The sequence below is a fragment of the Nicotiana tabacum genome, chromosome 19, assembly GCF_000715075.1.
Source record: "Nicotiana tabacum cultivar K326 chromosome 19, ASM71507v2, whole genome shotgun sequence".
NCBI lineage: Eukaryota > Viridiplantae > Streptophyta > Magnoliopsida > Solanales > Solanaceae > Nicotiana > Nicotiana tabacum.
Genome location: NC_134098.1, coordinates 19,814,610 through 19,829,180, shown reverse-complemented (window position 1 = coordinate 19,829,180; position 14,571 = coordinate 19,814,610).

The following is a 14,571-nucleotide window of genomic DNA, read 5'->3' as shown; positions in this document are numbered from 1 at the left end:
TTGTAGAATTATTTTATGATAGCCGGTTGGTTTAGATTGATGTTCTTTCATTATTTCTTTTATTTTTTCATGTATGTTAGGCTTACCTAGTCTTAGAGACTAGGTTCCATCACGATATCCTACGGAGGGAGATTAGGGTCGTGACAATTTGGTATCAGAGCTCTAGGTTCATAGGTGTTACGAGTCATAAGCAGGTTTAGTAGAGTCTTGCGGATCAGTACATAGACATTTGTACTTATCTTCGAGAGGCTATATAACTTTTAGGAAACTTCACTTCTTTGATTCCTTATCGTGCGAATTTGTTGACTTCGAAATTTTGAATCTTTGTCTTTCTATTCTCTCACAGATGGTGTGGACATGCACCACTGGATCCAATGATTAGGCACCCGTGCCCCCTACTAGAACCGCGAGAAGTTGGGGCCAGGGCAGAGGCCGGGGAGGGGCACATGGTGCAACTAAAGCACCTGCCCGAGCTACGACAAAGGATCCACTAGTAGCTCCAGTTGGGGGGAAGGCACCTGAGGCGCTTGTTACTACCCCTGCACTTCAGGAGACCCTCGCACAGTTCTTGAGCATGTTTGGTACTCTAGCTCAGGCGGGGTTGATTCCACTTGCACCAATTACATCTCAGGCTGGGGGGAGCTCAAACTCCCGCGGCCCGTACCCCAGAGCAGTGGGTCCATGTTAACTAGGTCCTAGAGGTTACACCAGTGCAGCCAGTTATTCCAATTCAGCCTGAGGTTAGGGCAGCAACATTTGAGGAGGAGCAGCTTAGATTGAGAGGTGCAAGAAGTACCACCCTCCTACTTTCAGCGTCCTAGCTACAGAGGATGCACATGGTTTTCTAGAGAAGTGCCATATACTCTCCGCACCATGGGCATTGTGGAGACGAGCAGGGTTGCTTTTATTACATTCCAGCTGTCGCGACCAGCGTATTAGTGGTGGCGGGCTAATAAGGAGGGTAGCCCAGCCGATGCAGCTTTACTCACATAGGCTCAATTTTCATAGATGTTCTTGAGAGAGTTTTTTCCCTAGAGCCTTCGGGATACATGGCGCGCTGAGTTTGAGCAGCTGCGCCAGGGTACTATGAACACATCAGAGTATGCTATCAGATTCAGTGAGTTGTCCAGACATGCACCTGTCTTGGTTTCCACAGTCAGAGAGAGAGTCCATTAATTTATCGAGGGGCTCAACTATGGTATTAGATTCAGCATGGCTAAAGAGTTAGAGACAGATACCCCATATCAGCAGGTGGTAGATATCGCACAAAGATTGGAGGGTATACGGGGCTAGGAGAGAGAGGACAGGGAGGCTAAGAGGCCTCGATATTCTGGCGGATATAGTGGTGCCCGTGCCCCAGTTGTAGCCTGTCATGATAGAGTCTATGTGAGCCATCCAGTTCATTTAGCAATTCTTGCTTCTAGTGGTACTCCGGCCACTTCCAGGTCTCAGGTTACCTATTATACATCGCCATTGTCTAGTGCACCTCCTGCACGGGGTGCTTTCAGTGATTTGTCCAGCCGACCAGGCCCGAGCCAGTTTCAGCAGCCACGTCCTCCAAGGGCTTGTTTTGAGTATGGTGATACTCGTCATATGGTGACGTACTGCCCCAGACTCAGGAGGGGTGCACCTCCATCGACTACTCAGGCTCCGCGTATTCCACAGGGTCCCCAGACTTCTCAGGCCGTGGTTACTGCTCCAGTTGCCTCTCCACCTGCACAACTAGCTAGGGGTGGAGGTCAAGTGGGTAGGGGTCGCCCTAGAGGGGGAGGCGAGGCCAGATGTTATGCTTTTCCAAGTAGGACGGAGGCAGTTACATCAGACGTAGTTATCATAGGTATTGTTCCGGTTTGTCATAGAGATGCATCAGTATTATTTGATCTAGGCTCTACTTACTCATATGTATCATCTTACTTTGCTCCGTATTTGGGTATATTTCGTGATTCTTTGAGTTCTCCTATTTATGTGTCCACGCCTGGGGGAGATTCTATTATTGTTGACCGTATGTATCGGTCGTGTTTAGTTGTTATTGGTGGTTTTGAGACCAGAGTTGATCTATTGTTGCTTAGTATGGTAGATGTTGATGCTATTTTGGGCATTGACTGGTTGTCGCTCTATCATGCTATTCTTGATTGTCATGCCAAGACTGTGACTTTGGCTATGCCAGGTTTACCACGGTTGGAATGGAAGGGTACTTTGGATTATGTTCTTAGCAGGGTTGTGTCCTTCCTTAAGGCACAATGGATGGTTAACAAGGGGTGTGATGCATACCTAGCCTTTGTGAGAGATGTCGGTGTTGATACTCCTACCGTTGAGTCAGTTTCGATAGTAAGAGACTATCCATATGTATTTCTGGCAAATCTTTCGGGCATGCCGCCCGATAAAGATATTTATTTTGGTATTGACTTATTGCAGGGAACTCAACCCATTTCTATTCTACCATATTGTATGGCCCCAATGGAGTTAAAGGAGTTAAACTAGCAGTTGCAAGAGTCATTCGGCCTAGTGTTTCACCTTGGGGTGCTCCGATTTTGTTCGTGAAGAAGAAGGATAGTTCTATGTGAATGTCTATTGATTATCGGCAGCTGCACAAGGTTACAGTGAAGAACAGGTACCCATTGCCATACATTGATGACTTATTTAATCAGTTACAGGGTGCCAGAGTATTCTCAAATATTGATTTGCGGTCAGGGTATCATCAGTTGAAGATTCGGGATCCGGATATCCCGAGGACTACTTTCAGGACTCAGTATGGTCATTACGAGTTCCTTGTGATGTCATTTGGGCTGACTAATGCCCCGGTAGCATTCATGCACCTGATGAACAGTGTATTGCAGCCTAATCTTGATCCATTCGTCATTGTATTTATTGACTATATCTTGGTGTACTCCCGCAGCCGGGAGGATCATGAGTAGCATTTGAGGATTGTGCTCCAGACCTTGAGAGAAAATAAGTTGTATGCAAAATATTTAAAGTGTGAATCATGGCTTGATTCGGTGGCACTTTTATGTAATGTGGTGTCAAGTGAGGGAATCAAAGTAGATTCGAAGAAGATTGAAGTAGTGCTGAGTTGGCCCAGACCGTCTTCAGCTACTGAAATCTGGAGTTTTCTTGGTTTGTCCTGGTATTACCGCCGTTTCGTAGAGTGTTTCTCATCTATTGCGGCACCATATGACCAGATTGACCCAGAAGGGTGCTCCTTTCAGATGGTCCGAGGAGTGTGAGGAGAGCTTTCAAAAGCTCAAGACTGCTTTGACTACAACCTCAGTGTTGGTGTTGCCTATAGGGTTTGGGGTCTTACAATGTGTACTGTGATGTGTCACGTGTTGGCCTTGGCGCAGTGTTGATGCAAGACGGTAAGGTGATTGCCTACGCGTCTACGGTGCTGAAGTTTCATGAGAAAAATTATCCTGTCACGACTTGGAATTGGCATCTATTGTCCATGCCATGAAGATTTGGCGGCACCATTTGTACGATGTCCCTTTTGAGGTCTATACTCACCATCGGAGTCTACAATATCTGTTCAAATAGAAGGATCTTAATTTATGGCAGTGAAGGTGGTTAGAGTTGCTTAAAGACTATGATATCACCATTCCATATCATCCCGGGAAGGGCAATGTGGTGGTCGATGACTTGAGTCGAAAGGCGAAGAGCTTGGGCAATTTAGCATATCTACCGGCAGCAGAGAGGCTGTTAGCATTAGATGTTCAGGCCTTGGCCAACCAGTTTGTTAGATTGGATATTTCGGACCCCAGTTGAGTTCTTTCTTGCGTGGCTTCTCGGTCTTCTTTATATAATCTCATCAGAGAGCGTTAGTATGACGACCCCTATTTGCTTGTCCTTAAGGACATGATACAACACGACGATGCCAAGGAGGTTTCTATCGGAGATGACGGTGTGTTGCGAATGAAGGGCCGATTATGTATGCCTAATATGGATGGGTTATGTGAGTTGATTCTTCAAGAGTCCCACAGTTCGCGGTACTCCATTTATCCGTGTGCCGCTAAGATGTATCAGGATTTGAGGCAGCACTATTAGTGGAAGAGGATGAAGAAAGACATAGCAGAGTATGCAACTCGGTGCCTAAATTGTCAGCAGGTGAAGTATGAGCACCAGAGGCCAGGGAGTTTGCTTCAGAGACTTGAGATTCTCGAGTAGAAATGGGAGCGAGTTACCATGGACTTCATTGTTGGTCTCCAATGGACTCAAAAGAAATTTGACATTGTACGGGTGATTGTGGATAGGTTGACCAAGTCGGCTCATTTCATTCCAGTGGTGACTACTTATTCTTCAGAGAAGTTAGCTCAGGTTTATATTCGTGAGATTGTCCGACTTCATGGCGTGCCGGTATCCATCATCTCTAACCGGGGCACGCAGTTTACATCACGCTTCTGGAGAGTCGTACAACATGAGTTAGGCATACGGGTTGAGTTGAGTACAACATTCCACCCCCAGACAGACGGACAGTCCGAGCGCACCATTCAGATAGTGAATGATATGCTTCGTGCTTGTGTTATGGATTTTAGGGGTTCTTGGGATCAGTTCTTGCCTCTTGCGAAGTTTTCCTACAACAACAACTGCCAATCGAGTATTCAGATGGCTCCTTATGAGGCCCTATATGGGAGACAGTGTCATTCTGCAGTTGTGTTTAAGTCGGGAGAGGCTAAGTTATTGGGCACGGATTTGGTTCGAGATGCCTTGGAGGTCAAGTTGATCCAGGATCATCTTCGTGCAGCCCAATCTAGATAGAAGAGTTATACGGATTGGAAGGTTTGTGATATTGCATTCATTGTTAGAGAGCGAGTCTTTCTCTGGGTTTCACCAATGAAGGGTGTGATGAGGTTCGGGAAGAAGGGTAGGTTGAGCCCTAGGTATATCAGACCTTTTGAGATCCTTGAGTGGATTGGTGAGGTAGCCTATAAGCTTGCAGTGCCACCTAGCAAATCTGCATTTCATCTAGTGTTCCATATTTCTATGCTTCGGAGGTATCACGGTGATTCGTCCCATGTTTTAGATTTCAGCTCAGTCCAATTGGACAAGAATTTGTTTTATGTTGAGGAGCATGTGTCCATCTTGGACAAACGGGTCCGAAAGTTGAAGTCAAAGAGCATTGCTTCAGTAAAGGTTCAGTGGATGTGTCAACTGGTTGAGAAGGCAACTTGGGAGACCGAGCATGATATGCATAGCCGTTAGCCTCATCTTTTCACCACTACAGGTATATCTCTATACTCGTTCGAGGACAAATGTTTGTTTTAAGAGGGGGAGGATGTAACGACCCGGCCGGTTGTTTTGAGTATTTTAGCCTCGTTCCATTATTTATTGTCTCCTGTATGTTATATTGTAGTAATGTGACTTGTCGGGGTGGTTGGTTTGGTTTCGGGCAAGTTTTGGAGTGAAATGGGACACTTAGTCCCAAAATTGGAAGCTTAAGTTGAAAGAGTTTATCGGAGTTTGACTTTTGTATAGATGACTCCGGAATAGAGTTTTGACGTTTATGATAGCCTCATATGGTGATTTTGTACTTAGGATCATGTTCGGATATTGATTTGAAGGTCCGTAGGTCGTTTTGGCTTGAATTGGCAAAAGATAGAAAGTTGAAGGTTTGAAAGGTTGAGAAGTCTGACAGGGAGTTGACTATATTGATATCGGGGTCGAATTCTAATTCTGGGAGTTGGATTAGGTCTGTTGTATCATTTATGACTTGTGTTCAAAATTTGAGGTCAATCAGAGTTGGTTTAGTATGAATCAGCGTTAGTTTTGGAAGTTAGATGTTCATGGTTTCAATAGGCTTGAATTGGGTTGTGAATCATAGAATCGATGTTGTTTGATGTGATTTTAGGCTTTGAATAGATTCGCTATATGTTTTGGAACTTGTTGATATGTTCGGACGGGGTCCCAGGGGGCCCCAGGTGTGAATCAGATTGAAATCGGGATCATTTTGGACTTGTGTATTGTTGAAGGTTGCTGAAGTCTGGTGTCATCGCACCTGCGGTGGGGTTGGCCGCAGGTGCGGACACGTAGGTGCAAGAGGGCCATCGCAGAAGCGGATTTGAGTGGGTTGGGGCAGGACCGCAGGTCCGGTCAATGCTCCGCAGAAGCGGGTTCGCAGAAGCGAGTTACTGCCCGCAGATTCGGTTCTTGGTACGCATATGCGGAATCACTGGGCTAAAAGGGGGCAGATCGAGTGTTTGTTCCCACTCTTTATCTTTTGAGTTAGAGACCTCAGTTTTGGGCGATTTTGAGAGAGATTTTCAAAGAGTTGTCAGGGTAAGTGATTTTAACTCAGTAGTATACATGAATCCATCATTATATTTACCATTTAATTAGTATTTTGAGTTGGAAAAATAGGAAAAATTTGTGAAAACTTCTTAAGCTATATTTTGAGGATTTGAAGGTCGATTTGAGGTCGGAATTGAATAATTTTTATATGGTTGGACTCGTTATCGAATGGGTATTCAGATTTTTTATGTTTGGTCGGGTTCCGAGATGCTAGCTCGAGGTTGACTTTTTGAGTTGACTTTTTAATTTTCTTTAAAGATTGCAGCTATATTATCCGGAATAGTTTCCTATCATTTGTATTTATGGTATAAAGTTATTTTGGCTAGATTCGAGCCGTTCAGAGTTGGATATTCGCGTAAAAGGCTTACTTGTGGATTGAGTTAATGTGTTTTGAGGTAAGTATCATGTCTAACTTTGTGTGGGAAAATTATCCCTTAGGATTGGAATTATTTTGTGTCATTTGTGGTACATAGAAGCCGTGTACGCAAGGTAGCGAGTGGGTACACGGGCTATATATGGTAATTGACCGGTTTAAGCTATGTATATTCTTTTCATACCTTTAATCGAATTGTCATAACATGTCATATTTATCATCGTGACTCCATCCTTACATGCTTTATTTGGCATTGTTAATACTTGTTCCATTTCTTACTTGTTATTTGCCCTTACATGCTTAGTTGAAGTTTATGTTTCCTTATTGCCTTGTTAATTATTTGACTGTTGAGTTATATTACGTGAAGTTGTTATTCTAGGAATATCTTATTGTTGAGTTTTGGTGTTGAAGTTGTAAAAGCCTTGATCACATTGAGCCAAAGTTGTAAATTGTTGAAATACCATTCTTGTTGAGCTATTCATTTTCAGTTGTTATTGTTGAGACTCTTATACTGTCACGACCCAAAAACCTAACCTGTCGTGATGGCGCCTATCGTGGAACTAGGCAAGCCGACTCATTCCAAAACAAACCGATATTTTCATTTCAAGGATAATTTCAAGGCTATTCAGCATAAAAACCTTCGTAAAGGAGTTCAAATCAAAATAAAAATGAGGAAAAGAAAAGCCTGACATCGGGGTGTCGCTAGTCATAAGCATCTACTACAATATGTCTAACAATATCAATACTAACTCAGCCTGAAAAATAGTTAATACAACTAAAGGAAGATAAGAGGGAGAAGAGCAGGGCTGCGATTGCCAGGCAGCTACCTTGCTATCCTCGGAAAAATCTGCAACCGGAATAGTCAACAATCGCTACCGTGTCCAAATACGCCTGAATCTGCACACAAGGTGCAGGGAGTAACGTGAGTACGCCAACTCAGTAAGTAACAACAACAAATAAAGACTGAGTAGTAGTGACGAGCAATAAAGCATATAAAGTTCATATCATGAAATCTCAGTATAATACAACATGCAAAATCAGTGTTTGAATCAAATCATCTCGTTTAAACCCAGTTCCAGTAAAATCATTTAAAGATATTTTTCTACAGTTTTCAAACAGAGGCTCAATGCAAAGGTGAGCAAAAGTGATAAAATAATAAACAGCCCCTTGGGCAAAACATCACTCATATACAGCCCCTCGGGCAAACCTCACAGTCACTCATGCCTCTCGGGCATACCTCACAGTCACCCATGCCACTTGGGCATACCTTACAATCACTCGTGCCACTCGGGCATACCTCACAACCACCCATGCCTCCCAGTCACTAAGCACTCGGCACTCAACACTCGCACTCAGTAGGTACCTGCACTCACTGGGGGTATGTACAGACTCCGGAGGGGCTCCTTCAGCTCAAGCGCTATATCAAGCCAAATCATGGCATAAATCACTTATGCCATCGGCCTATATCAAACATACTGTGGCGTGTAGCCTGATCCTATAAATATCCTAACAAATCAGGCCCTCGGCCTCACTCAGTCATAAACCTCTCAAGCCACTAGGGCATTTCAGTGAAAATAGGGTATTCAACCCAAAACAACATTTATGCATCAAAACCGAGTAATAAAAACTGAGTTATACAGTAAACAGGTATAACCATGACTGAGTATAGATTTTCAATCAAAAAAAGTGAGAGGATAGTAAGAAAAGGCCCCTAAGGGTCCACACAGCACTGGCACAAGGCCCAAAACATGGCATTCAGCCCAATTTACAGAAACTCTTTCTAAAACATATAAGTATCATATAGTTTCAACAAAATATGCAACTTTACAGTTGCTACGGGACGGACCAAGTCACAATCCCCAACAGTGCACGCCCACACGCCTGTTACCTAGCATGTTCGTCACCTCAAAACAGTAGAATGATACAAAATCTGGGGTTTCATACCCTCAGGACTAGATTTACGATCGTTACTTACCTCAAACCGGTCAGAGCTCTACCCCGCGATGCTCTTGCCTCTCGACTTGGCCTCCAAATGCTCCGAATCTATTCACAATCAGTACAATATCATCAATATACGCTAATAGAATGAATTCCACAAGAAAAACTATCAAATTAGACCAAAATCCCGAAATCGGCTCAAACCCGGCCCCCGGGCCCACATTTCGAAATCCGACAAAATTTACAAAACTAGAAAGCCCATTCACTCACGAGTCCAACCATACTAGTTTCGCTCAAATCCGACTTCGAATCAACATTCAAATCCCAAAAATTCATTTTATGAAGTTTCTAAAATTTTTCCCAAATTTCCACCTCAAAATACTAATAAGATGATGAAATCATTGATATTCATATATTTTAACCAAATTCGGGTTAGAATCACTAACCCCGATGAATTTCTTGAAAAACCCACGAAATATCGCCACAAACCGAGCTCCCTAGGTCCAAAATGTGAAATAATACCCTAAACCATGTTTATATAGTGCACCTCTGATCTCCCACTTCGCGGTCTGCGAAATTTTGGTGCGGTCCGCGAAATTCTTCGGACTGCACTGCCAGGCTTTAGTATTTTGGACATAACATTCTTAACAGATGTCCAAATGATGACTTCTTTACCTTTATGAAAACTAGACACGAAGAGCTACAACTTTCATTTTTAAATCATCTCAAAATTCTTTGTAGATCAAAAGATATAGGCTTCCGAAGACGGACCAGTGGATCTGCAGAATTTCCAAGTGCGGTCCGCGAAATTCCAAGCACCAGAACCATACCTGAGTTCCGGAAATGCCCGTACTCGCTCAAAACTCACCCCGAAACACACCCGAGGCCCCCGGGACCTCAACCAAACATACCAACCAATCCTAAAATACCATACAAACTTAGTCGAACCTTCGAATCACTCAAAACAACATCAAAATACAAAATTATCTTCGGATTCAAGCCTAAGAACCTCTAAACTTACGAATTCCACAACCGATGCCGAAACCAACCAAACCACATCCGAATGACCTCAAATTTTGCACGCACATCACAAATGACACTACGAACCTACTCCAACTTTCGAAATTCCATTCTGACCCCGATATCAAATTTTTCACTGCCGACCGAAATTGCCAAATTTCCAACTTTCGCCAATTCAAGCCTAATTCCACCCCAGACCTCCAAATCACATTTTGGACGCGCTCCTAAGTCCAAAATCACCTAACGAAACTAATGGAACCATCAGAATTCAAATCCGAGGTCGTTTACATATAAGTCAATATCTGGTTGACTTTTTCCAACTTAAGCTTCTACTTTAGAGACTAAGTGTCTCATTCCACTCCGAAATCACTCCGAACTCGAACCAATTAATCCAGTGTATCATAATATAGCTTAAAAGCATAAAGGAAGCAGAAATGGGGGAAACAGGGCTATAACTCCCGAAATGACCGGCTGGGTCATTTATATGTACACATTGTGGTTGAGTCATAGGCTATTTATTATGAAAATATTATTATCGTTCATTCTTTTGGCAAGTGTTAGTATTGGGCACTTGAGGTGCGAGTTGTGATATGATGTAATATTGATACACATGTGGTGGTAGAAGAATAGGGGTTGATAAGCATGCGATGAGATAAAGTGGGCTTGATACGCGTGTTGCTAGTAGGGGAACTACTTGAAGCCACGCGGTGTGATAAAGTGGGCTAAAATACGGGTAGCTATTTCGGAAAAAATAATTTTAAAACTAAATGTAAGGCACCCGCAGTGATATAAGAAAAGATTGTGATTGTGATTGTGAAATGAGATACGAGGCGGTACCTCGGTAGTGGTTCTTGTTGTTATCTTTCATTTACATCACTTTTGTTTTGTCTACATCGTTTCCTTGGTATTCTTATTATGTGTTCCTCTCGTTATGCCTTTATTGCCTTAATTTCAGTGTAGCTATTCTTGTTGTATTTCTTCATTGTATCATTCCCTTATTTCCATTATTATATTGTATCTTACCTATTCAGCTTCTTTATTTATTCCAGTAGGTGTCTTAACCTGACCTCATCACTATCCTACCGAGGTTAGGCTTGATACTTACTGGGTACCGTTATGGTGTACTCATGCTACGCTTCTGCAGATCATTTTGTATAGATCCAGGTACCCCATACTAGGCTAGGCACCAGTGAGTCGAGCATTCGGATCAGAGACTTCAAGGTATACTTGTCGGCGTTCGCAGGCTTCAGAGTCACCCTCTGTCCTTGTTTTCTCTTGCATACTCTTTATACAGATAGTGATGTATTAGGGATACTTTAGTATACTCGTGTAGAGCTTATGACTCAGTCTCACCATATTTTGGGAGTTATTGTCAGCTGTGTTATGGAATTATTTTATGATAGCTGGTTGGTTTAGATTGATGTTCTTTCATTATTTCTGTTATTTCTTCATGTATGTTAGGCTTACCTAGTCTTAGAGACTATGTTCCATCACGACATCCTACGGAGGGAGATTGGGGTCGTGACAGCAAATGCGAACCTCCTCCTAGGCTGAGCTCCTTCGCTAATGTGTGCTAGCATTCTCAAATACAGACCTCGCATTTATGGATAGTGTATCGCAATTGCAAACCCACCTGAGCTCTTCCCAATATTGCAAATGCAAGCTAGTATTCGTAAATGTGAGACTCACATTTGTGATACTCCTTTCACAATTGCGACGACAACAACACAAACAAAAACAATACTTGCCAAAATAGCCCGAAACTAATATGAAAGTCTCTCAAGCCCCTCGGGCCCCAATCCGAATATCCAACAAGTATAATAACCCTATAGGAACTCGCTCGCAAGTTCAAAACATCAAAATAACATCTAAACTCAAGAATCAAGCATCAAAACTCAAGAATTTATAAGCGTTGAAACGGCCTCGGGTCACCCGGGACCCCAACCAAATATACGTATAAGTCCAAAATTATTATATGAACCTACCAAAATTGTCAAAACACCTATTCAATTTCGTTTATCAAGAATGTTAACCGTAGTCAACTCTAACAATATTAAAGCTCAAAATCAAAATTTCTTTATCAAAACACATCTTAACTTTTCGGAAATCCAAATGAACCATGCACAAAAGTCATAAATCATCAAATGAAACTATTCAAGATCTTCAATCACGAAACAGAAAGGTAGAACTCATTATGAATTATCGAATTGTTATATAAGGCTATTTATACAAATGACTAAGCGTGCATAAAAAATATACTGCGGCCCCGGGCCAAGCAAAATGACATGCTTACTCTAGTGCACGTTTGCTAGTTTTTCATGTAAAACCTTTCCCAAACACCCTCAAACCTCACTTGATCCCCCGGGGACCCCTCGATACCACCCCAACAAGTCCAAGTATCTTTTCTCGACATATCAAATCGCTCAGAAAACGAAGCAAAGTGCTACAATGTAACTCAAATCTACGACTCAATTTAACTTAAGGATATCCTAAAGTTCTAATTTCATGCAATAATGTCGAAACGCCTCCAAGCTTCTCGCGACTAAAACCAATCATATAGACAAGTCCAAAAATATAGTATGAACCTATGGGAAGTGCCAAACCATACTACAGAACATAAATAATCGAAAGAAGAGTTGGGTCATTATAGTTTGTCTAACGGGTTGAGTTAGGTGTCATCACGACTAAGGTGAGATTTGGGTAGTGTCATAAAGTGGAGAGAAGAGATGGTTAATTAGTCTGTGAACAGCAATGAAAGAAATTGCAAGTCCCATTGCTTCATTCTTTGGGAGTGACCATTTGTTCATGTAGCCAAGCACAACTTTGTTCTTTTTAAATGAAAAGTTGAGCTAGTCGTGATACATTTATAATGCTCGAAATAAAACTAATAGTGTCAATTTTGAAAATAATAAAACATATTGTTAAAGAATGAATAGCCATAAAGAATGAATGTAGACATGAATATAGTCGTAAAGAATGAATGTAGATAGAATACTTGTACAATACATAGAGAATGAATGTAGACAAATTGCTTGTACTATACATATGTAGAAAAAAATATAAATATTTGATAGCATATTTTTAGGATTTTTCTTTTAATTATTTCCATAGTTAGGATCCTATGTGCATGTATATATATGTAATACTTCATGGAATAACACACCAATTTGATTCTTCCATACCTTGTTAATTACATGGTCAGAGCCACATCTGTGGCTTCGTTGAAGTTGAGTCTGTCTTGCCGGAATTGACCAAAACTTTCCGGCAGACACGTGGAGGTGGGTGTGTGGTCCATTCTCTGTCCAACTTTGTTCTCTAAGATCAGCTTTATAGTTTCAGTCAATTGGTGTTTGTCCTTTGATAACAGATCCTTATTTTCATGAAGAACAGACTCGGGTCAGGTTGTATTACAACCAATGTTGATCAAGTTTAAGTTTTTCTACTATTTAGGTTATTTTGGGGATTCTGAAGTAGTCGTGGGACAATATATTTGCATCTGATTGCTTGTTTTGTGAATTTGTATTTGTTGGGTTGCTATTACATTTCTGTTGAGTCATTTTCGTTTTTGTCAGAAACTTTAGTTTGGTCTCTTTAATTACTCTTTTGCCATTGAGAGAATTTGTTTGCTTAAAGATGGGTGATAACAAGACTACCATGTCTGATATTGTTCCTACTATGTCCAAAATTACTTAACATAAATTAAATGGTTCTGATTATTTAGAATGGAGTAAGATTATTAGGGTTTATTTGTATAGTATTGAGAAAGATGACCATATAGTTCAATACCCCCTACTGATGGAACTGAAAAAATATGAACGAGATATGATGAACGGTTATCTTTACAAATTAGAAATTCTATTAATAGTGAAGTTGTTGGTTTGACTACTTATTGTGAGTTTGTCAAAGAATTTATGGACTATTTGGAGTTTTTATAAGGGAATATGTGCCGGATTTATGGTGTGTGCAACAAGTTTATCGTGTTGAAAAGGGGAATAAGACTCTCACTGCTTATTTCATAGATTTTAAGAACACCTTTGAGGAATTGAATATGTTTCTTCCATTCAATACTGATATTAAGGTTCAACAAACTCAGAGAGAACTGATGGCCATAATGAGTTTTTTAGCTGGTCTCCCTTCTGAATTTGAAACAGCAAAATCTCAAATCCTCTCTAGTTCTGAGATTACATATCTTAAGGATGTCTTTAGTAGGGTACTAAGCACAGAGAATATGGCATCCGTTCAATAGAATATCCTTGTAGCTAAAGGATGAGGAAATGATCCAGGAAGAAGATCCGATTTCAAGGGAGGAAGAAGTAAAATTGCGAAATCTGATAAAAATGTGTGTCACTATTGTCATGAGCCAGGCCACTGGAAGTGTAACTGTCAAAGAAATTGCAGAGTCGTAATCAAAACGGCACTTGAGCAAAGGCTAATTTTGTAGCTGCTCCTAGCCTATCTTTTGATAGAATGTAGTTCTTATCTCAGTTGAGGAATTTGCTAAATTTTCTCAATTTCAGGAATCACTAAAGGAATCCACTTTAGTCGCTGCTGATGAATCAGGTAAATCATGTCTTATAGTTTCCTCAAATAAATGGGTGATTGATTCTGATTCCACAAATCACATGACAGATAATCCTAGTACCTTTGCCAGCTTTCATCCCCACAAATCACCATCTTTTTTAACCATAGTTGATGGGTCAACCTACAATACTATGGGATCTAGGACAGTAAACCAACCCCTTCTATTACCTTGTTATCTATATTAAGTATACCAAAGTTTTCCTTTAATTTAAACTCTGTGAATAGACTTACCAAAGATCTAAATTATTGTGCCTTATGCTTCCCTGATCATTGTTTGTTTTAGGATCTTGTGACAAAGTATATTATTGGTAAAGGACGTATATCTGATGATCTTTATATCCTTGATAAACGAGTGCCTCGGTCTATTGCTTGATCTAGTG